The sequence below is a fragment of the Lynx canadensis genome, chromosome A2 (assembly GCF_007474595.2).
Source record: "Lynx canadensis isolate LIC74 chromosome A2, mLynCan4.pri.v2, whole genome shotgun sequence".
In the NCBI taxonomy this organism is placed as follows: domain Eukaryota; kingdom Metazoa; phylum Chordata; class Mammalia; order Carnivora; family Felidae; genus Lynx; species Lynx canadensis.
This window is the reverse complement of record NC_044304.2, coordinates 116,532,609-116,555,867: the sequence shown is the minus strand read 5'-3', so window position 1 is coordinate 116,555,867 and position 23,259 is coordinate 116,532,609. Positions and strand designations below refer to the sequence as shown.

General features: G+C 39.7%; 1 protein-coding gene across 5 annotated transcripts in view; it reads left to right on the top strand.

Annotated features, from left to right (window-relative positions):
* The window catches only part of OSBPL3 (oxysterol binding protein like 3), a 175,394-nt gene that overhangs the window by 30,868 nt on the left and 121,267 nt on the right, over positions 1-23,259 (top strand). Inside the window, exon 2 of one of the 5 annotated variants that reach the window (XM_030308113.1) lies at positions 15,821-15,942. The exons of the other annotated variants lie outside the window; for them this stretch is intronic. The gene's annotated coding sequence lies outside the window, so the exon portion shown is untranslated. The remainder of the gene's footprint in view (positions 1-15,820; positions 15,943-23,259) is intronic. 5 annotated transcript variants of the gene reach the window in all.

Genomic DNA, 23,259 nt, shown 5'->3' with positions numbered 1-23,259 from the left:
GATGTTAAAAATAATTTTTCAGACAGGGAACATTAGAGCTTATCTTCTGAGGTTTCTATCTGCTATAGTGCATCGTACTGACTGTCAAAGCAGTCACAAGATAGACCTAGATAAGCAGCTATATGGTTGCTGTCAGATCTGTCTATGGGCCTCAGTTTCCCTGCCCCTAAAATAAAAGGCGGACCTACTTATGTTTTAATTAGCTTCTTAAATTCTTTTCCTTAATTTTGTTTAGATTATTGATCCTAACCCAATCAAATACTAGCCTTATTCATAGAATTTTATGTGTCATTTTGGTACCTGGGTAGTTCAAGTGCCTCTTGACTGTTGCATTCTAAAGCTACCCATGCCTGAGCTCTGTTTTCAAAGCATTCAAAGAGTGGCTGGGAGGAGGCCCCTCCACATTCACTAATGTTCTTCCTTTTAGTTATTCGGAGATATAATCCAGTTAATAGTATCTCCAAGAATTGCTGCTATCAACAATATAAAAGCTCTCTACAGTCTCATTCATGCTTAACTAACATGACTCCCTTTTATGTTTCAAGAAAATGAAAACATTTGAGGTCTTGCGGGAAGTGTTTATTCATTCAAGCTGAAAGATGTACTGTGGGTGTTATGTCTGATTTCTGAGAGCTTTTGCAGCAGGTAGTGTCTAGAGTGTTTTGTCTCTGTTTACTTGTATTTGTTTAGACAGAAATTAATAAAGAGCTTTTCTTGCAAACCATGAGGATGATTAATACAGGTTTCTCCCCTGTGGTGTTTTTTGTCAGCCCTTACATGGGAGAAAAAAGTGAAAGAATATTGTTTCTTTAAGCTCAACTCTTACGTCTTTACCAGTAAACTAGGGAACTTGGGGGAAAAGAAAAAAAAACAGAACATGTACAATAATAAGGTTTAGGTCATAAGCACTAATAATCTTCTGGCTTTTGTAATCAGATTTTTTTTCCTGCCTCTGGGAGTGTTTTTTGTTTTGGTGTCCACATTTTTAGCCATGGGCTGTATATATATAGTTAATATCACTTTGTGACAGTTTTGGTTTGCATTTACCTTTCATTTTTCTCTTCTTTTGACTGGAAGGGATATGAAATTAAATACAAATCCTCTGTGCACAATTGAAAAAATAATTATGGTTTACTTTTTACTTGATCAAGGAGTTGTTTTCCTTTAAAAGCATTTTTATTTTTAAGAAACTTGAAAAAAGATCACCTAAGGATCCACTTATGTTAGGGCATGAAAAAAGATTTTTACATAAGATTATGAGTAATTTATTTGACAGTCAATTTCCACAATCCCAGATTTCTTCATTTTTCTCCTATCCACTTTCTATTCCCTGATGCCCCAGTTATCAGTTAATTGGTGTTAGGAAAGTCAGTCTCCCTCCCTCCTCCTCTTCCTTCCTAGAACTTTTAAGGTTTACTCTCTTAGCAACTTTTAAATATGCAATACAGTATTATGAACTGTAGTCACCATGCTGTATGTTACATCCCCAGGACTTATTTATTTCATAACTGGAGGATTTTATCTTTTTTTTTTTTTTTAATTTTTTTTTTCAACGTTTATTTATTTTTGGGACAGAGAGAGACAGAGCATGAACTGGGGAGGGGCAGAGAGAGAGGGAGACACAGAATCGGAAGCAGGCTCCAGGCTCTGAGCCATCAGCCCAGAGCCCGACGTGGGGCTCGAACTCACGGACCGCGAGATCGTGACCTGGCTGAAGTCGGACGCTTAACCGACTGCGCCACCCAGGCGCCCCAGGATTTTATCTTTTGATCACCTTTCCTCATTTTGCCCACCCCCCAATCCCCACCTCTGACAACCACCGATCTGTTCTCTGTACCTATGAGTTCATTTTTTCTTTCTTCCTTCCTTCCTTCCTTCCTTCCTTCCTTCCTTCCTTCCTTCCTTCCTTCATTCCTCCCTCCCTCCCTCCCTCCCTCCCTCCCTTCCTCCCTTCCTCCCTTCCTTCCTTTCTTCTTTTTAGATTTCACCTGTAAGTGAGATCATATAGTGTTTGTCTTTCTTTGTCTGACTTATTTCACTCAGGTCCATCTATGTTGTCATCACAAATGGCAAGATTTCCTTCTTTTATGGCTGAATGATATTCCATTGTATATAAATACCACAACTTTTTTTATCCATTCATCCAACAATGGACACTTGGGTTGTTTCCATATCTTGGCTATTGTAAATAATGCAGCAATCACCATGCAGGTAAAGATAGCGTTTTGAGGTTGTGTTTTCATTTTCTTCGGATAAATCCCAGAAGTGGAATTGCTGGATCGTGTGGTAGTTCTATTTGTAATTTTTTGAGGAGCCTCCACACTACTATCCACAGTGGCACCAATTGACATTCCAACCACCAGTGCACAAGGTTCCCTTTTTTCCATATCCTTGCTAGTATTTGTATCTTGTCGTTTTGATGATAGCCATTCTTACAGGGATGAGGTGCTATCTCATAGTGGTTTTTATTTGCATTTCCCTGGTGATTAGTGACATTGAGTATCTTTTCATGTACCTGTTGGCCATCTGTATGTTTTCTTTGGAAAAATGTCTATTCAGTTCCTCTGCCCATTTTTAATCAGATTGGTGTTTTTGCTGTTGAGTTGCATGAGTTCTTACTATATTTTGGATATTGACTCCTTGTGAGATATGTGATTTGCAAGTATCAGGACAGTCTTTTTATGAGGGTGGGTGGTGGTGGTTGGTGGTTGATTTAAATGTTAAGTGAACAAATATTATTTGTATGGTTTTTATAGAATTTCATATAGATGCAATTTTGATCTATTAATTAAGATTTAAGGCTTAACCTTATATAAATATGAAACTGTTTTTTTTAACCTCAGATTTGGTCTCTTGTGATTTTTGTAACTTGGTTTTCAGCTGTTGGGCATTGACTTTAAACAGTCCTTTGTGGTGATCTGAGTTCCATATTATATAACCACTTTAATTCTGAGCACACTTGTTCTGAATGGCCCTTTTTCTTTCCTTTTACTCTTATCTTTGGCCAAGAAGTTTTACATGTTTTATTGAACTTAATTGTCTCCGTTTTCACCTTTGAGAGCTCTGGTGAGAGTAAGGTTTTTTTTCTTGATTTACCTTCACTTCAACACCAATTATAAGGACTTAAATGAACGTGGTATAGGCATTTTGATTCTTGAGAAATCATGTTTCACCAGAATGTGTGTTTGTGGTCTTTGTGTTGGGGTGGGGTGAATATTTGTTCTGGGAGTCTTGGTTGCATAGCTAAATACTTTCTGTGGTTAAGAAATGAAGCATGGTAAAACTATGTGTTTCCTTAGGAACTTTTTTGCTGGTGCTTTTGCAGAATAAATACTTTCAATGACTTGGCTTGGGAGCCTATCATTTATAGCATTTCTGCGGGAAAAGTAAATTGCAAACGCTGAGCAGTTGATGTACAAACATACTTTTGAAACATAAAACTTCCTCTTTGTCCTACTTCAAAGGCCTGGTCCTATATTTACCAAAAAGTTTCATGATTAAGTTTCGGAATATCAGAGCTTATTGGTGTGATGATGAGTTACCAAGCTTCAGGAGAAAGTAAGAAGTAGTTTGCTCCTCTGGGTTGAAGAGGTCACCCTCATTATGATATAAAGAAGGAGATCCCTTAGAGTCTAAGAATGTGAGAGTTGGAAGGGATTTTAGTTCCATTCTCATTTTATAGATAAAGAAACAGACCTAGAGATAACCGAAATGACCGCTGCCTTAGTTTTGATTTCCCCCAAAACACTGCCTAAGGAAGAAGTTGTGTGCGTGGTAGTTTATTTGGGAGACAATCTCAAGAAGCAGTATTGAGGGAACAGGGGAAGGGGTAGGGTGGGAGGATAAGCCAAAATTAGAATGTGTAATGATGCTGATACTATAGGCAATTGGGGCTTGATCCTACCCCCTGATTCCTCCTTTGGAAAGGAAGGAGGCTAGTGCATTTACACAGCTCCCCTGCAGCCTCCTGGTTGAGGTTGTAATCTAGGCTATGAATTCCTTCATACTTCTGTCGTCAGACTTAGTTGGTGTTTAGCTTCAGAGATGGCCCTGGAAAACAAAGGAGGTCCTTGTATTGCCTGTGGTGGGAGTTGTCAGCCTGTATCTACCCCACTTGGAATTCCCTACCATGGCTATGGCCAAAATCAGAACTGGACTGGGGGAATGTGACAAGGGGCATCAAGAGTATCTGTTGTCAACACCAACACCAAAAGTAGATTGGTTGTGTAAAGTACATTTGAAGTACAGCTGACTATATCATTGAATCAAAGGCTGTTAATACTAAGATCCACCATTATGTGCCACTAAGAAAGAAAATGTACCACTAAAGAAGAAAAATATGCTGCCAAGTAAACTATGGTGGCCATTAAATGTGAGGCACACCTAATATCAGAGATATTAAAATGTAGGAAAAAGCATTTCCTAAAATTGGTGAAACACAATATATAATGAATACTATGAAGCTATGCTTTGGTCTGTATGTATCATGGAAGGATACCCAGAATGTGTTGTTAAATGAAATCTGCAGTATACATTACATACAACAATATGTAAAACATGATTCCATTAATGTAAATAAATAGATCCGTAAATTCTAGGTGGATTCCCACCGAGCTGCTAACATTAATTCTTCCCGGTGTGGTGAGATTGCCTAATCATATTTCACAGTGAGAATGTATATGGTGCCAAGAAATTGACAAGGAAGAAATGGAGCCCCAGAGAAATCATGACTGTGGTGTCTTTTGGTAACTCAATGGCAGATCATGACAGTCACGTCTAAAACTTTCTCCTGAATATTGTTCAGTTAATTACTGCTCTGTTGACTAAGTGGCGATACCGCCACTAAGAACAACTGGTTTCCTATGCTGAATCATATGCAACCGTATACTCTCCATACACATCTTAGAAAACTGTTTTCCAGAGAGTTTCCCCCATGCCCTCCCAACTAAGATGCTTTATTCAGAGTTTCCTAGCCATCTTTTTCTCTATTTTTAATACATTTTTGGAAGGATAGTGAAGTTAATTTGTAACACATTTATCGGAATTCAATTTTGCTTTTATTTTATAAATCCTATATTATGGAGTTATGGAGCTCTTGCTCAGAAAGGCCCTTGAGAGTCTTTGAGTCCAATCTCCCTGTGGTGTTTTACTCCTCTTTACACACCTTGACTTGACCACTGTCAGCAATGGGCAACTCCCCATCTTTGCTTTAGACAGCTCTAAGCCTCTCTAGAACTCAGTAGTCCAGCCTCTGTCATCCAGATTGTCTTCTTTGTTTCAGTTATTTAAAGGTATGAATGGGGCAAGAATAATGAACACTAAGTCTCTGAACACAGGTGAAAGAGCAGACCTTTTTTGGGTGGCTGCTAGATGCTGTGGGATAGAAAGAATTCAGATAGTTCTTATCCTTACAAAACTAATCACAAAGATGGAGTCTCTTCTCTGTCTCTCTCTCACTGCCTCTGCTCCCACCTGCTTCTGTAGCTCATCAGTTCCAAGTACATGATGAGAAGTGAAGGGAGCAGAGAAGAGGAGGGAGAAATCATTGCTACTTGGAGCGGGTAAGGTGGGCCTGGAGCCCGTCCTTAAGAAGTCCTTAAGAGCAGGACTTCCGTGCTCTTGTGGCCTTTTGTTGCTTAGGAGTACCAAAGTTTGAAAGCTGTTCTGTGACTCTCTTGTTAGCAAATCAATTGGGTAAGCTTAACTCATTTAACAAAAGAAGACATTTGGACTGAGCAAAGTAACAGATAATATTTCCCTCATAATGACTCATATCTAGAATGCAGTATTTTACCTAGCCACATTTTAAAAATAATTGAAACTTATCCCTTAAGAACTGTGGCAGTTTTTAAAAAGTGGCCAGGATTCTCCTGACGTTGATAGGTGGGGCCTGTGTACCCTTCTTCTTAAATATGAGTTGGCTTGTGGCTGCTTCAACCAATAGAATATGGCAGAAATGACACTATTTGACTTATAATACTAGGTCATAAAAGGCCATCAAACTTCTGCCTACTTCTGTTGGGATATTAGTTCTGGGGAAGCTAAGTGTGGTATAGAAATAGGACTACTCTGAGGTTTCCGTGCTGGAAAAGCCATGTGAAGGAGCTCCCAGCCAACAGCCAGAATTAGTTCCCAGCCTTGTGAGGGAGCCATCTTGACATCCACCCAATTGGGCCTTCAGATGACATCTGCCCCATCTAGCATCTGAGACCCTGAACTAGAACTGTCCAGCCAAGCCTTTCCTAAGTTCTTGACCCTTCTGAATTATGAGCCATATAAAATAGTTGTTCAAAGTTGCTAATGTAAATAGCAATAGTAATTGGAACAAGTACAAAGAAATAAAATTTTTCAAATCATCTGTGTCTTGCAACTCTCTAAAATGTATTATCTGCACTTTTGAACAGAGTGCAGACATAATGTGAACCTCTTATGAACCATGAACATCTGATATCTTACACTGTGACTAACGTAGTTATGTCCTTGAGCTATACAATGAGTTGCAAAGAAAGTCTAGACAGCTAAGCTTTTCAAAGTCTTGTACCTACTACTAGTTTTTTCTTTTCCCTAGCTGTCAGTAATCATGTCACTATAACACATATAAAAGTATGCCACTTTTAACACAACCTTTACATTTGGAATCATCGTGTTCAAATGCAGGTACTACATTTCATGAGAGATATTTTTTTTAATTTTTTTTTTAACGTTTATTTATTTTTGAGACAGAGGGAGACAGCATGAACGGGGGAGGGACAGAGAGAGGGAGACAGAATCTGAAACAGGCTCTAGGCTCTGAGCTGTCAGCACAGAGCCCGACGCGGGGCTTGAACTCACGGACTGTGAGATCACGACCTGAGCCAAAGTCGGACGCTTAACCGACTGAGCCGCCCAGGCGCCCCTCATGAGAGATATTTTTAAAAATAATTAGTGAGTGCTTACTTTGTGTCAAGCATTGTTCTAGGTGCTCCATGAGATGCTAAGCTTGGAGAGGGCAGTGACTTTGCCAGGGGTGTATCCCCCATTCCTAGAGTAACACTTGATGCTCACTAAGCGTTTGTTGAGTGAGTAGATACAGGACACTATGTCAGGTGGTCAGAACATGTACTCACAACAGATTCTCACCTTAGGGGAGTGGCAGGGATGGAGAAGAGACAGGAAACTGTTGTGAGAAATGAGTGAATGAAATGGAGATGCTCAGCCTGGAAAAAGAAGACTTGCTTGAAGGGAGGAAAGCTTGTCATGTGGAAGAGAAATGGTGCTTGATTTGAAATAAAGTAGATTTTCTTTTGTCTCTTTATTATCAAATAGTGCCTTCAGTGGAATTTATCAAGTAACTTGGTGGTGGCTGTTTTGGCTTATGGATGTTGCTTGCTCAAATATAAGAAATAAGCTAACCATGGAATACTTCGGGGAAAAAAAATTAGATGTTGACTCACTGGGCCAGAGTTATTGCTGGTTATTTGTGGTTTCTAAAGTATTTTTGATGACAGTGTAGATGTAGGTTGCTCATTAATTTATATGTCACTGTTAAATAAGAATGGCCACACAGAGGAGTTACGTACCTTGCCCAGATGAGAAAAATACAAATACCATTTTGTGGTACAAACCTTTGGATAAAATAGAGCCTACAGAAGAGTCCTTGGCATTCCTTGTCTTTTAGGAGGGAGAGAGGGGTCAGGTTTATTGAGGCTTTTAATTCTTTTTTTTTATATTAAAAAGATGTTTATTTATTTTGAGAGAGAGAGCATGCGAAAGAATGCCTGTGTGCAAGTGGGAGAGGGGCAGAGAGAGGAGAGAGAGAATCCCAATCTCATGAACCCTGAGATCATGACCTGAGCCAAAATCAAGACTCAGATGCTCAACTGACTGAGCCAACCAGGTGCCTTGAGATTTTTGATTCTTTTTTTAAATTTTTTTTTAATGCTTTTTTTTTTTTAATTTATTTTTGAGACAGAGAGAGACAGAGCATGAACGGGGGAGGGGCAGAGAGAGGGGGAGACACAGAATGGAAGCAGGCTCCAGGCTCTGAGCCATCAGCCCAGAGCCCGACGCGGGGCTCGAACTCACGGACCACGAGATTGTGACCTGAGCTGAAGTCGGACGCTCAACTGACTGAGCCACCCAGGTGCCCCAAGATTTTTTATTCTTAAAGACATTTTTAACACATGAAATTTCTTCTTCTTAGCATCACCATTGTAATCTAAGTAACTGAGTCAGGTAAGTTTAATGCAAATAAGAAAATAAAAGCTCTTGCTCAAAGTTTCATAAGTGTAAGTAAGATGTTACAGCCACATTTGTAACCAGAAAGTGGTATTTTAGAATATAAAGAATGTGATCACCCCATTATCCCTCCAAGTCAAATAGCTTTTTAATCTTTGGTTTCTCCCCAATAAAATTATTTTATTTATTTATTTATTTATTTATTTATTTATTTATTTATTTATTTATAACGTTTATTCATTTTTGAGACAGAGAGAGACAGAGCATGAATGGGGGAAGGTCAGAGAGAGAGGGAGACACAGAATCTGAAACAGGCTCCAGGCTCTGGGCTGTCAGCACAGAGCCCGCCGCGGGGCTTGAACTCACGGACCGCGAGATCATGACCTGAGCCGAAGTCGGATGCCCAACCGACTGAGCCACCCAGGCGCCACAAAATTATTTCCTTGAATTATTCTTGACTTCAGATTGACAAACTTTAATTTCTTCCTTTTTTTTTTTTTTGCATTTTAAAGGAAATTATTGACTACTTATAGTTTCGTATTCGTGTGGGGAAGACTGGTTGAGTAAAGGATTCTTAATTTGACTGTTATTGCCTCTTCTAGTTTGTGCTTAACCTGAAACACAAGGTAAGCATCAGACATGGATTACCCCAGAGTACAATGATGAGTGTCAAGGAAGATTCAGAATGGACCAGCCAAAGTCATATCTGTTTATAATACTGACTCTGGTTAGTGACATTTTCAGTAGTTCATCCCAATTTAGTTGTGTCATAGTGAGGATACAGTCAGCATCAGGGAACATGAAAGCTCTTCTTAGAGTCACATTTCCATTTTATTAAATTCTACTTGCCTGGTTTCTTTCAAAATTGAATCTGTTTCTTAGCATGGCTCTAATATTAGATGGGTTTCCTTGGAGATATGCATAGATATAGATTTATGGTGTTAACCCTGATCTTCTTTAATGGCCTTCTTAGAAAAGTATGTTCTTATTTAGGTCATTAAAATGTCTAGAAAAGCAAATATAGAAGCTATGAAGATGAGATTTGAGGCGCTACATTTCTCATTGTGAGTTTGGTATTTTGTTGTAGGGGTGATTTTGAAGGTGGAGGTATGGATGGGGGGAAATAATGGCATTTTTAGGTGTCACTACAGATAGGTCTTCCAAAAGGAGCAGATAATGTGGATCCATGTATCTGGCAAATCCCAAGCCCCATCCCAGCAATTTACGCAATTCATAGGACTGTTGAAAGAGAGTGAGCATTTCCTATTTATTGATATGAGAAAAAGGATTCTCCTTTCTCAGTTGTAAGCTTTGAAGACTTTAGAGAAATATAGAGAATATAGAGAAATATAGGTTTTGGTTTTGGTTTTAATATTGGGCTATGTTTCCTCCAATCTATGTCAAATACAGGTGTGCCTTTATGCCGAAACCTAATCTGTGGAAATGCAAACTGACATCACACATAAATAATGAGACAAATTGACATAAACACTTTTATTTACATCCCTGGGTATGCATGTGCCCATTTTTTTCTGGCTCATTTTTGTTTATTTCCTGTTTAAGCTTTATGCTGATGAACTTGCTGATTACTAAATACCAGGAAGCTGGGTCCTAGAAAGTTGTAAATGGGCGTGTCCTCATGCTCAATAATCTTTGGTGGAGAGGGGCCAGTTGAGAAGCTGGAGTTCTTTTTTGTGATTTTTGTTTTGGAATGAAATGACTGAATGAATGAACAGACTGAATTATTTCCTCTCTGTTCCTTGAACTTGTAGGAGTAACAAGCAGATATGTAAAGCTGCCTCTGTGACATAAGCATTCTTGCGTGGCTCACTGTGTCATGACTTGCTATGATCTGAACCAGAGCACTGTGGAATGAGTCAGATTCTCGGGTGTGAATATTGCCATACAGCACTGTGCCTAGTGCAATTATGAAAGTGGCATAAATCGGTTAAATCCTAAAACCCTGCACTGCCACAGTCAGGATACGTATTAGTGATATATAGCGCTTAAAATAACTAATAAATTGAGGAAATTTGTAAGTTATGGGGGGGAGCCCTCTGAGCATCCATCTGACCTGGAAATTTCTTGTGGTCCCTGAATCCGAGTTCTCTTCTGAGCCACAGAGGATGGCCTTTCCAGGCAGGCATTGCCATAACAGCCTGCTGTCTTTGCAGAAGGGACAATAGCAATGGTCACCTCCTTAAGCTCAGCATTGCACAGTTAGTTATAGCCCAGTCTCTTCCCACAATTGTGAATCTGGATAGCAACAGGTTTTGATTTTATTTTGTTTTGTTTTGTTTTGTTTTGTTTTATAGCTCATTTGATGGCCAAGTCTGGCCTGAAGCTATTTATGTGTGGTCTTTGTTCGAGTTAATAGGAGCGTTCACACATTTTGCTATAAAAATATTAATGTGTTGGACCATGAGATGCCACTCCAGGTCCTGCTGGAGCTGTTCTTATATGACATACATGCCATATTACCTTTCTAAAATTAAAAACAAAACCAATTCTATATATTTCTGGCCTCAAAGATTTCAGCAAAGGGACTGAAGACTTGCACCCAACAGGAAGAAGAATGGCCACGATCCTAGAAGCACAGAAACATTTGTATTTCGCATTTGTCCTAATTTCCCATTTCGGGACTTTGAATTTTCTCTCGCTGAGTAAATGAGACCTGCTACCAGGACGTTCCTATTCCGATGACCAGCAGCATGGCATATGTGGATTGTCATGCGGCAGAGTAGAGGCCTGTGAAGGATCTAAATCCAGGGAACAAAGCAGCAAAGTGTCTGGATAGGAGCTGGACGGTCATGAGTTTAGTCACCCATGGCTTCTAGTGAACTTAATGCTGTGTCAGGAGGGGCGGCTCTTCTCCTTATTTTGATCTCTGCACTCATTATTATCGTGGTATATGAGAACGTCTATACTTACCCGGACTATTTAATAAATTTGGCATAGAGTATTCCATACTCTGCAAGTTCTGTTCTTTTCAGGTAATCCATTATTTTCTTTCTAAAGTTTCATAAAATAAATTCCTGAGATTTTTTTTTTTTAATTTTTTTTTTCAACGTTTTTTATTTATTTTTGGGACAGAGAGAGACAGAGCATGAACGGGTGAGGGGCAGAGAGAGAGGGAGACACAGAATCGGAAACAGGCTCCAGGCTCCGAGCCATCAGCCCAGAGCCTGACGCGGGGCTCGAACTCACAGACCGCGAGATCGTGACCTGGCTGAAGTCGGACGCTTAACCGACTGCGCCACCCAGGCGCCCCTTCCTGAGATTTTTAAGGTAAGGTTACTTGAGTCAGGTGGACTCAACATTCATTTATGGTTGTGGCCAAAGTATGTGAAGCAGATAAGCAGCGGGCCTGCAGAGCAAAGCTTCTTCCTTCCTGTTGTGTTCTATGTGACATAGAGAAGTGTGAGCAATACGAAGCTTGTGTCCTTAGGGAGATCAGTGTGGATATAAATAACTAGGAAGCCGGTCCAGCTTGCTTTGCATTTAGGGTAAGTGGACTAAAGTGTGAGAGATAAGATTGGAAAGGGAGGTTGGTTGGGTCAGAACTGGGGAGGGCCTCAAATACCACCTGTACATAGATAGACTTTATTTTGTGTATCATTTGTTTGCAAGATTTGCACACAGAAGAATTCTATGAAATGATGTACTCATGCTTCAAGTAACTAAATCCATTATGTTACATTAGGTATCTCTTCTATTAGATGGTAATGCGGACAAGAGGGAGTTGGTGAAAAAGAGAGAAACTTAAAATGGAGGAAAAGTATCTGTTACATCTATTATTTTTTTTTCTTCTTGCAGTTTGAGAAAAGATTGCCTCATTTGATTTCCATGGTGGGAGCACGTGGAACCCTCTCAGGGAATGTAGTGGCTGTAAGAGCTCAACCTTGAAAGTCAGCGCCCTGGGCCATGATGAGTCACTGCAGATATTTGCAGGGAGGAGAGATGTGATCACAGAGCTACTCTAGGAGGACTGGTTTGGTTTGAGCGAGGAGCGCCCAGCGGTTGGCAAGCTAGGCAGGTGCTTATTATAGTCATCTAGGCAAGGATCAGTAGTTTGTACCTGAGCCTGTCAGGTGGCAGTGGGAAAAGAAAAAAGGGAAATGCTGGAAGCAGAAACTTTAAGAAACATCTTAAATGCAGTTTTCCCACTTCATTCCTCAAGGGCATTTTAAATTGGTAGGAAGGAAGACCCAATTAGGAGGACTTATCTGGTAATAGACTGGGTTTTCTAGGATTTACCTAGGGTTCATGGTCACATTTTGTATACATCTGTAAAAAGCTACCTGCCTGAAACCGTTGCCTAGGCTAGAAGAGTTCTCCTTCTTAAAAGAATCTTTGGATTTCGTAAGTGTCCAGAAACGAGAAGAAACATGAGAAGAATTGTTTGGGGCGGGTATCAGCTCTCTGTAACTGTCTCCTGATTTCCTTTGGGCTCCTGGCCTGGGCTGCACTGTTTTGGGGACTAATCTGATGTCCTCATTCACTGTGCCCCGTCTCCTTGGTGTCAGTGACCTTCCTTTCCACACCACCTCGACAACCCACTCAGTGGCCTAGGACTCTCGCTTCTGAGATACCTTTCCCTCCATCAGAGCCTCTACCTTTCCTGTCTGCGTTCTCCCACTAAACCTGTTCTTCAGACTGTCTGTGTATTTATTCCCTTGATCCCCACCCTGTTTTCTGTGTTTGGCCTTTACTTTCCCCACTCCTTCACTTTTTCCCTGGTGTACCTGGACGGCATAGTCAATAGTTTTGATTATCTGTCACTGGCAGATGACTCTCACTCTGTCAACAGCAGTTTCTTCATGATTGGCCTTCTATAGAAGTACTCCCTTCTCTTTCCATCTCTGAATTGAAACCACAGACTCTTCTAACTCTGAACTCACTCTATAACTGGCCGCTGGCTTCCTTACTCCAGTGTATGATTTTAAGGTTAACAGAAGTTAAGAGATTACTTGGAAATCTTTTTGCTGGTCCAAAGTTGCACCCCTTCCCATTTTCTGTAGCAGCTGTTCTAAACCTTTATTATTTTCTTTAAGGATGCAACTTTTGGGGTGCCTGGGTGGGTCAGTCAGTTAAGGGGCCCACTTTAGCTCAGGTCATGATGTCACTGTTCCTGGGTTTGAGCCCTGCCTCAGGCCCCACGTAGGGCTCTGCACTCACGGAGCCTGCTTGGGATTCTCTCTCTCTCTCTTTCTCTCTCTGTCCCTCCCCCACTTGCATGCATTCTCTCTCTCTCTCAAAATAAATAGACTTAAAAAAAGAAGAGATGCAACTTTCTTCCACCTCGTTCTCAGCATTTGAGCTTACCCTCATTTTATCTAGAAATAGGTCACTAAGGAGCAATTTTCCCAACTTTATATGCAGCCCCCAGAGTCATTGATACTTTCCCCCCTCAGTGACAGAACTGTGTTATTCCATTCTAAATCCCATGTCCCAGGGCCTCCCAATGACATCTTGCCCGTCTATAAGTTTGATACTGTTGACTATTCCATCATTTGGAATGATTTTGGCCTAAATTACAGGAAACCCAAACACAAGAGGCATAAATTAGAGGCTACATAAAAGAAATCTAGAAGTAGGGCAGTTTCAGATTAGCTTATTGTAATGGTTTGACAGCATCATTAGGATCCCATTTCTTTAGTCTTTCCTCCTTGTCATTCATAGCATGGTAGATGTATTTCCTCTTCAAACTGGCCCTGGGCTCCCATTGACCAGGATTGTATCACGTGCCCTTGCCTAAGCCAGTCAATGGAAGGGGAATGGGACTCACGAACTGCGAGATCATGATCTGAGCCAAAGTCGGAGGCTTAATCGACTGAGCCACCCAGGCGCCCATCCCATGACTTTATTCTTGCTGGTGGTATAGAACTTGGCTTATTGAATTGCAATTTTGACCTTGTTAAGAGCAGGATATTTGTCTTCTGCATTTTGAGGTCCGTGGAACCCTTTTGTATAAGTTAGCCCATGGTCTGTGATCATTGAAGTTTGTATCTAAAGAATGTAGTGGTTTTGTTTTGTATTTGTAAATTGTGAGAGGAAAAGTTAGCCCTAAATACAGTCTGTATTTAGTGTGTCAGGTTCCTTTGAAAAATCACGACATATTCTAACACACTGAGCTTCAGGAGGAAGGCCTTTTCAAGTTCATCTTTTACTAGAACTGATAGCCTGAGGCCCATTCATTGTAAAGTTGACTGACATTGCATTTTAGAGGAGTGATAAAAAGGATTGTATTGGAGGTATAAAAGTTAACTTTTCAACCAGGAGAAACCTAAGAATGAATTAGGTGGTGATAAAAAAAAAAAAAAAGATTCCCTCCTTGAAAATATATGCATTTTTGGGGGGGGGGGGTCTTTCCCTCTGTTTTATTAAAGTAATTCTTATACATTACAAAATAAATATTCAGAAACATAAAATATAATTTTTAGAAGATAATTAAATTTTAGCGTTTTGGGATTTCTTTTTCTGGGTACATAGAGACATATAATTATACGAAAACGGGATCCTCTCATAAAGACTGTTTTATAACTTGTTTTAACCTAATCTGAAATATTTGTCCATGTCAATCAATAAAGCTTTATCATCATTCTTAAAAAAATTTTTTTTAATGTTTATTTTTGAGAGTGACAGAGAAAGCATGAGCAGGGGAAGGGGTAGAGAGAGAGGGAGACATAGAATCTGAAGCAGGCTCCAGGCTCTGAGCTGTCAGCACAGAGCCCGATGCAGGACTTGAACCCACAAACTGTTGAGATCGTGACCTGAGCCGAAGTCAGGTGCTTAACCAACTGAGCCACCCAGGCACCCCATCATCATTCTTTTTAAATTCAGGCAACTTACATTCTAAAACACATAAATGTTAAGCATCACCCATATCACCAGATGGTGTTAACCATCACCCAGACTAAGACATGTTAACACTTAGTTGTACTTCAAAAGGCTCTCTGTTTTAGTTCCTTTGTGGTGATGGAACAATTCTGTAGGTTAGTTGTGATGGGTACATGAATATACACGTGATAAAATTTTATAGAAAACCGTGTACATGCGTACAAAATAAGTGCATGTAAAAACTGGTGAAATCAGAGTAGTCTCTAGTCTAGCTAATTGTGTTGTACCAATGTTAATTTCCTGATTTTGACTAGTTATACATAACTAGTCCCATTGATGGGAGCTGGGTGAAGGGTACACTGAACACTGCATTGTTTTGGCAACTTCTTGTGATCCTATAATTTTTTTTTAAGTTAAAGAAATCTTCCTCATTCTTGTTTTACTATTTTAATGGGTGTCTTACAGGTTACTGTATGGATATACAATAGTTTATATAACCAATTCTCCATTCATTTTCTGGAGGTTTTATTCGTACAAATAACTTTGTGATGAGTGAACTTGTACGTATTTTTCGAAAGGGATCTTATCTCAAAAAAGAAAAAGCTACTACTATGTTCTTAAAAATCACTTTTCAATGACTACAATTTTCAAGATCATGCATTACATAAAGTGAGTCAGCCCTGTGCAGTGGGGACGATTAACTCTCTTAGGAAGAAGGCATTTCAGCAAAATTGTAACTTCTGTTTTTTCCATCTGCCCAAAGCCCAAGGATATTGAACTCTGCACCAAGGAATAGAAGATATAAATGAAAGTGCATCCCGTCTAAAACATAGGTCATTACATTGCTTCTCAAGGGTGAAATTTTTCTAGAAGATTCACTCAAAGGTGAGCTGCATGGCAAACTCAGTTTTATAGTCTTTAAAGGATAAAACCATCTGAGTAGTTATACTAAGTTTTTCTGGTGTGTTCATCCTGGTTTTTTAAAAAGTAAGCTCTACCCACCCTATCGTGAGGCTTGAACTCATGACCCCAAGATCAAGAGTGGCATACTGTACCAACTGAGCCAACCAGGCACCTCTGTTCATCCTGATTTTTAATCTGATTTTAAGAAGACCAGCCTGGACACAGGTTTCTGGAAAACATAATGTACTTCTTACTCCTCAGTGCTTAGGGGGAACAAAGATATATTTTTTGGCAAAGTACCTGTTAAATGAGGGTTGTTTTCCATTTTGGCTCAGCAGGTACCTTATACTCTAATATTTGCTGTAGGTATTTTTTTCTTGTTGTTGTCTTTTGACAGTTGTTTTCATTTTACTTCTATTACTGGGCAATTTTGTCTTTGATCTCAGGAACTCAGTCATTTGTCATTAAAGCTTCCAACTCAGACACAGGAGAGGAATATAATGAAAAGATTATTGCTTCTCACATGTCCAACAAAGAAGACTTCTACTTGTCCATGAGATCAGTGTTGAGCATGCTGTGGTTATCTGGTAGCATTTGAATAAAAATGTGTTGAGGTCATGGATGTTGGTGTTTTATACCGGAGGCAGGCAGAAAAACTCATTAAAGTGGTGAGATTTACCTTTTCACATGTAAAAAACTGCTCTCACATGACCTTTTTCCTCCATCACTTCCAGACTCTTTACTTTTGACTCCAGCTGAGAAAATTGACTTTCTCTCAGAGTCCCATTTTAGAGCAATTACACATATGGCCTGCTTTTTCTCATCCGCTTCATCACATTCTGTCTCTTCCTTCTTTTAAACTTTGCTTTTCTCGTCTTATCCATGCTGCTATTTCTAGATTAAACCACTGTAATGCCAATGAATTTTAGTGTTTATTCTTTTACCCTTTCCATTTGTGCTGTATGTAACTCTTATATGTTATCTTTGCATAGGTATGTTTGACTCTCTTTGGCTGAAGTACCAAATTCTGATAGCAAAAGCAGATAGTGATTAATTTTGTGAATTACCCATCTGTGTACTTGTCTAATAGCTAATTATGTAAACGTTGACTTCAGATCAGAACTGGAAGCATATGCAAATACTTGCCTCAACTGGAATTTAAGATAGATTAATTATCAAAAAGCCAATTTTCTTTCTTTCTTTTTTTTTCTTTTTTCTTTTTTTTCTTTATTTCTTTTTTTTTTTTTTTTTTTTGCATAGCATGCTTGAACTTTTGCTCAACTGTTAGTTTTCTTTGGGAACAGAAGTATAATCAGAAATATCATTAATGACCTAAGTGTTCTGTATTGGGACATTATTCAAGTTTGGTTTTTAGACTGGCCTATGATTGTTGGTATCTTTATAATATTCTGAGTAGTTTTGTTCTCCTTTACATCTTCTGTTTCTTTTCAACTATTCATAAACATAAGATAAATTTTGAGACTAAATCAGAGAGCCTTTGAGAGAGAAGACATGCTAAAGGCTTTTGTTTGCATGGTTGCTTTTGACCTTTATGAGTCTATTGCTTTTAGAATCTAGGACAGCATTGGGGCACCTGGGTGGCTCAGTTGGTTAAGCATCTGACTTCAGCTCAGGTCATGATCTCGCGGTTTGTGAGTTCAAGCCCCGCGTTGGACTCTGTGCTGAAAGCGTGGAGCCTGGAGCCTGCTTCGGATTCTGTGTCTCCCTCTCTCTCTGCCCTTCTCATGCTCTCTCTCTCTCTCTTTCTCTCTCAAAACAAACAAACAAAGCTGTTAAACTCTAGGATGGCATTAATAAATTGTCAAGGTGAATTACCTCACATTTGATTTCCTTTTTGGGATTTTGCAGGTGGTACTAATGATCTTTCCCTCCTTGAACATGTGTAATGAATGTCCTCTTTGTTCTCTGTTGTAACCTTGAGCCATGAACCCCCCTCTCAGCTGGGCCCCAGTTCTGCAGGCATCTGCCTGCTTGGCCTGTTATTACTCCATGAATCATTGCTGGCCTTATTAAACTATTTTGGGCAGCAGCCTTTCCATTCTCCTCCTGTGAACCGTGAAGACTGGAGTGGCTGCAGCAGTGTAGGCCCAGTGTGGAATTTGAATGTGAAGGAAAGACGTTTCACTGGCTTGTGACATAGCATTTTACCCTATAGAACAGTTGGGTGTCTGCCCTCTGAGGCCACCTTGTGTCTTGAAAGGTTTCTTTTGTTTTAAAAAGTCATCCCAGAAAGTTCATTCTTGAATGTCTGGCATTTAAAATGCTTGGGTATGAGGCAGTTTAGTCTTCCCACTGCCCTGCAATGTTCTCCAGCATAACCATGCTCCTGGTTTGTGTTGGTGGCCATCAAAGACAGCACAAAACAGTGGATAAGAAGGCGGCCTCCAGTCAGACAGACCTATATCCAAATCCCAAAGATGATGAGCAAATGACATCACTTCTTTCAGGTGAGAACAGGAAATGTGTGGCCAGCCTCACAGGGTGGTAAAAGGATTCAGATAAGACATGTAAGAAGTAGGTAATGCGAAAACTTAGCCGCTGGTTAGAACTAATCAGTAGAGAAAGTCCTCTGGCCTTTGTTAAGGAGACGTTAGAATTCGTGTAGTCTGTGTTTCATTTTAAAAGTCAATCACTGAGACCTAGAGTTTGTGCTTGCCTGATGACACATAGCTGTACTTAGAGCAAGGATGAGAATCCATATTTTCTAACTCCTAGTTCAGTGTCTTTCACATAACTTTCTCATGTGTTGCTAGCTCAGAGCCACATCTGAACTATTCTTAGCCTTGTCAATGGAGGTATTTGTTGTTCATCAGAAAATACTTTTTTCATATGCAGTTTCATACTTCCCTTTGCTTCCTTACCATCTAAAAAAAAAGATGGAGAATGTATTAGTTTCCTATTGCTGCTGTAACAGAACTAAATTGTTTAGTTTCGTGGCTTCCAACAATACACATTTGTTCCCTTACAGTTCTGGAGGTCAGAAGTCTAAAATCAGTTTGTCAGCAGGGCTGTGTTCTTCTGGAGGCTTTTGTGGAAAATGTACTTCTTTGCTTTCTCCAACTTTTACAGACTACCTGCGTTCTTTGGCTCGTGGCCCCACATCAATCACATCTCAGTTTCCATCCTCACATCTCAATACATTGCTGTCTACTAACTGATCTCTTGCCTTTCTGTTGTAAGGACCCTGTGCTTGCATGGGCCCTGCGTGGATAATCCTGAATAATCTCCCCGTCTCCAGGGCCTTACTTTAATCACATCTCTAAAGTCCATTTTGCCATATAAAGTAACATTCACTGGTACCAGAGATTAGACTGTGGATATATTTGGGGGTTGTTATTCCACTTACCACAGACACTTGCCTTATGAGCCAGAATTCTCAAATTATCTTTTTTTTTCACCCAGATTTCTGAATGTCTCAACATTAAATCATATCTGTTTGTTCACATACATTTTTCTAGCCATTTACTCTCCTTCCTCTGTGCCCCATAATGAATTCCTCCTTTTAGAATAAACCTATTCTAGAAACAGAAGGCACTGACATCACCCACTCAAATGACTATGCATACTTGTTGGCTTACTCTGATGTTGGAGGGGCCATGATTGGGGAATGGATGTCCAGGAGAATCCCCAATACTCACTTTCTACCTCTGAACATATACTTCTTGAGAGAATATTCAATACTTTTTGGAATTAACAAAAAAATCTTCAGCTTATACCATGTATATATTGGGGATTTGGATTAGGAGAGGTTTGCTGCCTTCTTTTTAGATATATAGGCTATGTTTGAATTATTGTCAGCAGAAATCACACTGATGAATTTATTTCATCGGGCCCTTCTTCTAAGCTCGGGGTCCTTGAGCCTTTAAGGCTCCACAGAAGGCCTTCATGGTGCTGAACCTCTTGGGGCTATGCAAAGCCATAGGATTGTTTTTCTGGAATGTCTAATTTTCATTAGACTTTTAAAGATGTTAGTGACCCAGGAAAGGTTAATGATCAACTGAATTGATGGCAGGTGGATTATTTTCCTTTTCCCCTTGATAGATAAAAGGCCTTTGGAAGTACACTGCATACACACACACACACACACACACACACACACACACACACACACACACATGAGTGAGCAGGGGAGGGGCAGAGAGAGAGGGAGACACAGAATCCGAAGCAGGCTCCAGGCTCTGAGCTGTCAGCACAGAGCCTGATGCGGGGCTTGAACTCACAGACTGCGAGATCATGACCTGAGCTGCAGTCTGACACTCAACCGACTGAGCCACCCAGGTGCCCTGATACAAATTCTCTTTGATAACTGTGGGACATTATGCAAAAATAATGCATAACTATTTTGAAAGGAATTTGTTGCTTTTGATAAAACTCACTTATGTTCATTTTTATTTAGAGCAAGAATTTAAGACTCATTTGGGCTGACTTAACCATTTTATGGAGAGGGGGAAAAATGAGGTCAGGATGGATGGGTTTTACAGCATTATGCAACTGTTTAGGGACAAAGTTGGTGATAAAATTCAAGACTCCAGAAACTGACCCAGTGATCTTTTATTATACCATATTGCCATGTAAGGTAACATTCAGTTCCAGGACTGAATGCTGAAGGAAACAGGTTTCATACCTTGTAAATCAAACCACAGTGAGGTACACCTGTATCCACCAGCATGGCTAAATTGTAAAAGACTGACAATATCAAGTGTTGACTAGGATATAGAGCAACTGGAGAGTTCAGGAGGCATGGCTGGTAGGAGTAGAGAAAGACACAGCTACTTTGGAAGGCAGTTTGGCAGTTTCTAATGTTAAACACACTTTCCCTGTGGCCTAACAGTTCTGCTCCTATGCATTTACCCAAGAGAAAGGCCCATATACGAATATTCAATGCAGCTTTATTGTAACAACTAAAAGCTGGAAACAGTTCATATGTTCATCAGCTGGTGAACAGATAACTTGCGGTATATATTTATACAACGGAATACTAGTCCGGCAAAGAAGGGGAAGGGATTGCTGATATACCGTAGCTGGAACCCAAAACCATGTGGAAGAAAGCAGACACAAAAAGCAAATTCTGCATGATTCCATTTATATGAAGCTCTAGAACAGACAAAACTAACTGAAAGTGACAGAAATCCGAGGGGTGAGTGAGTGTGGGAGTTGATTGCATAAGGGCACTTTTTGGTGAGGGAGGTGTTCTGTAGTTGGCATAGGTGTATACCTGTGTCCAAATCATCAAATTATACACTTAACAGGGGTGGATTTTGTTGTATATAAATCATACCTCAATGTAGTTGAATTTTTAAAAAATAAGAAATAGGATCATGAGAAGCCAGCGTGTCAAACAGCAAAGCACACTTGGCATAAAGCATAAAATATTTTGACTATGCCATTGAATTTTCTGTGGTCCCATTTTCTCTCTCAAAATATCTGTGGTCCTTGTGTGGCGGTCCCTGTGGCACTTGTCTGAGAACACAGATGTAACTACAAGCAAGCCTACCGTGGTGAAAAAAACTGAACAATCCACCCATGTACATTTCCATGAGCAAGTTTCTTCTGTGCTTGAGGATATTTTGCCAACTTAAGCAGTAATCATGGGAATCATTTAGAGCTTCAGTTATTAATTCTTCTTTAGTTACCAAAATTTTACCAGCATAACTACATATGCAAATAAAATAATACCCGGAGAAATGCCAAGTGCTTTTCTGTTCTCTAGGAGGAAGTTTAGAGGATTTGTAGACTGAGTAGGTTGAATTTATAGCCATATTCTCTGCTAAAAAGTCTAAAAATAGAAATGTTGGCATCACAGTCGATGTTCTGAGTCATATTTTAAATTCTGTAAGCCTGTAGCTTAGCAAAATGCTATTATTCAGAAAAGTCTCAACTGAATATACAATATATCTTTGTCTTGCCAATTCTCCTGCAAGCTTCTTTCAGAGACTTCTTTCAGCAATATCTGAGACTAGAATTGAAGTCATCGGAGTCCCCTCGAAATGAGTTCTAGACATAAGATGAAAGCCGCATTGCTTCTAGCAGAGTCTGAGATTCCCAAGAGCTTTCCCTTTAGTGTGCTTGAGGATTATTAAGTAACTTTTAGAACCCAAGGCACCTTATGGAGAATCTAATTGAATAAAAATGTGATTTTTATTTATTGAAGTTTTCTTTTCCTCAACTGAAACAAAAGAATGCCAACAGGATCCTTTGTTACACTTTTGGTTATGTTACTTTCACAGGGGTGCGTTTATTAGTTCATTCACTAAAAATTGATTGAGTACCTATCATATGACAGGTATTTTTCCTGACAGCAGGATATCAAGAAGAAAAAGAGTGATGTGGGTTCTCCAGGAGCTCACAGTTCAGTAAGGAGGCATGCAAATAAATACTGCATCATGACAAATGTGATTGCTAGCATAAGTTATGTGCACGGGCTGTCTGGCTGGGGTATGCCAGCCTGGGGATGTTAAGTCCATCTAGTCTAACTTGTCATTTAAAGCCAATGTTTTCTTACTGATTTTCTGTCTGCATGATCTATTCATTGACAGAAGTGGGGCATTAAGACCCCCTGCCATTGTCGTATTGCTACCTATTTCTTCTTTTAGATCTGTTAACCTTTGCTCTATACATCTAGGTGCTCCTATGCTGGGTGCATAATAAATATTTACACACATTACACCTTTTGTTGGATTGACCTCTTTATCATTATATAATGACCTTCCTTGTCTCTAATTATAGTCTTTGTCTGAAAGTGTATTTTGTCTGGTAGAAGTATAGCTATCCAAGTTTTCATTTCTATTTGCATGGAATATCTTTTTCTAATTCCTTCACTTTCAGTCGATGTGTCTTTACTTGTCGTTTTTTTTTTTTGTTTTTTGTTTTTTTGTTTTTTTACCCGTTCAGACACTCCATCTTTGATTGGAGAATTTAGTTCATTTACATCTAAGGTGATTTTTGATAGGTATGTACTTATTGCCATTTTTGTTAATGATTTTCTGGCTCTTTTGTAATTCCCTTGTTCCTCTATTCTTTTCTTGTTCTCTTCCTTTGTGATTTGATGATTTCTGTAGTGGTATGTTTACATTCCTTTGTATCTTTTGTGTATCTGAAAATGTTAGGGAGGGATGGTCAGAAAGCCTCATTTGAGCTGCAACCTGGATGGTGGCTAATCTTTCATACTCACAATGGGGGCAGGGGTGGCTCCTGCAAAGGCTCAGGGACAGTTTGTGCAGAACTGCACGTGGTTTGGTGTCCTTGGAAGGTGAAGTTGGAGGTGGCTAGTTATGGGAA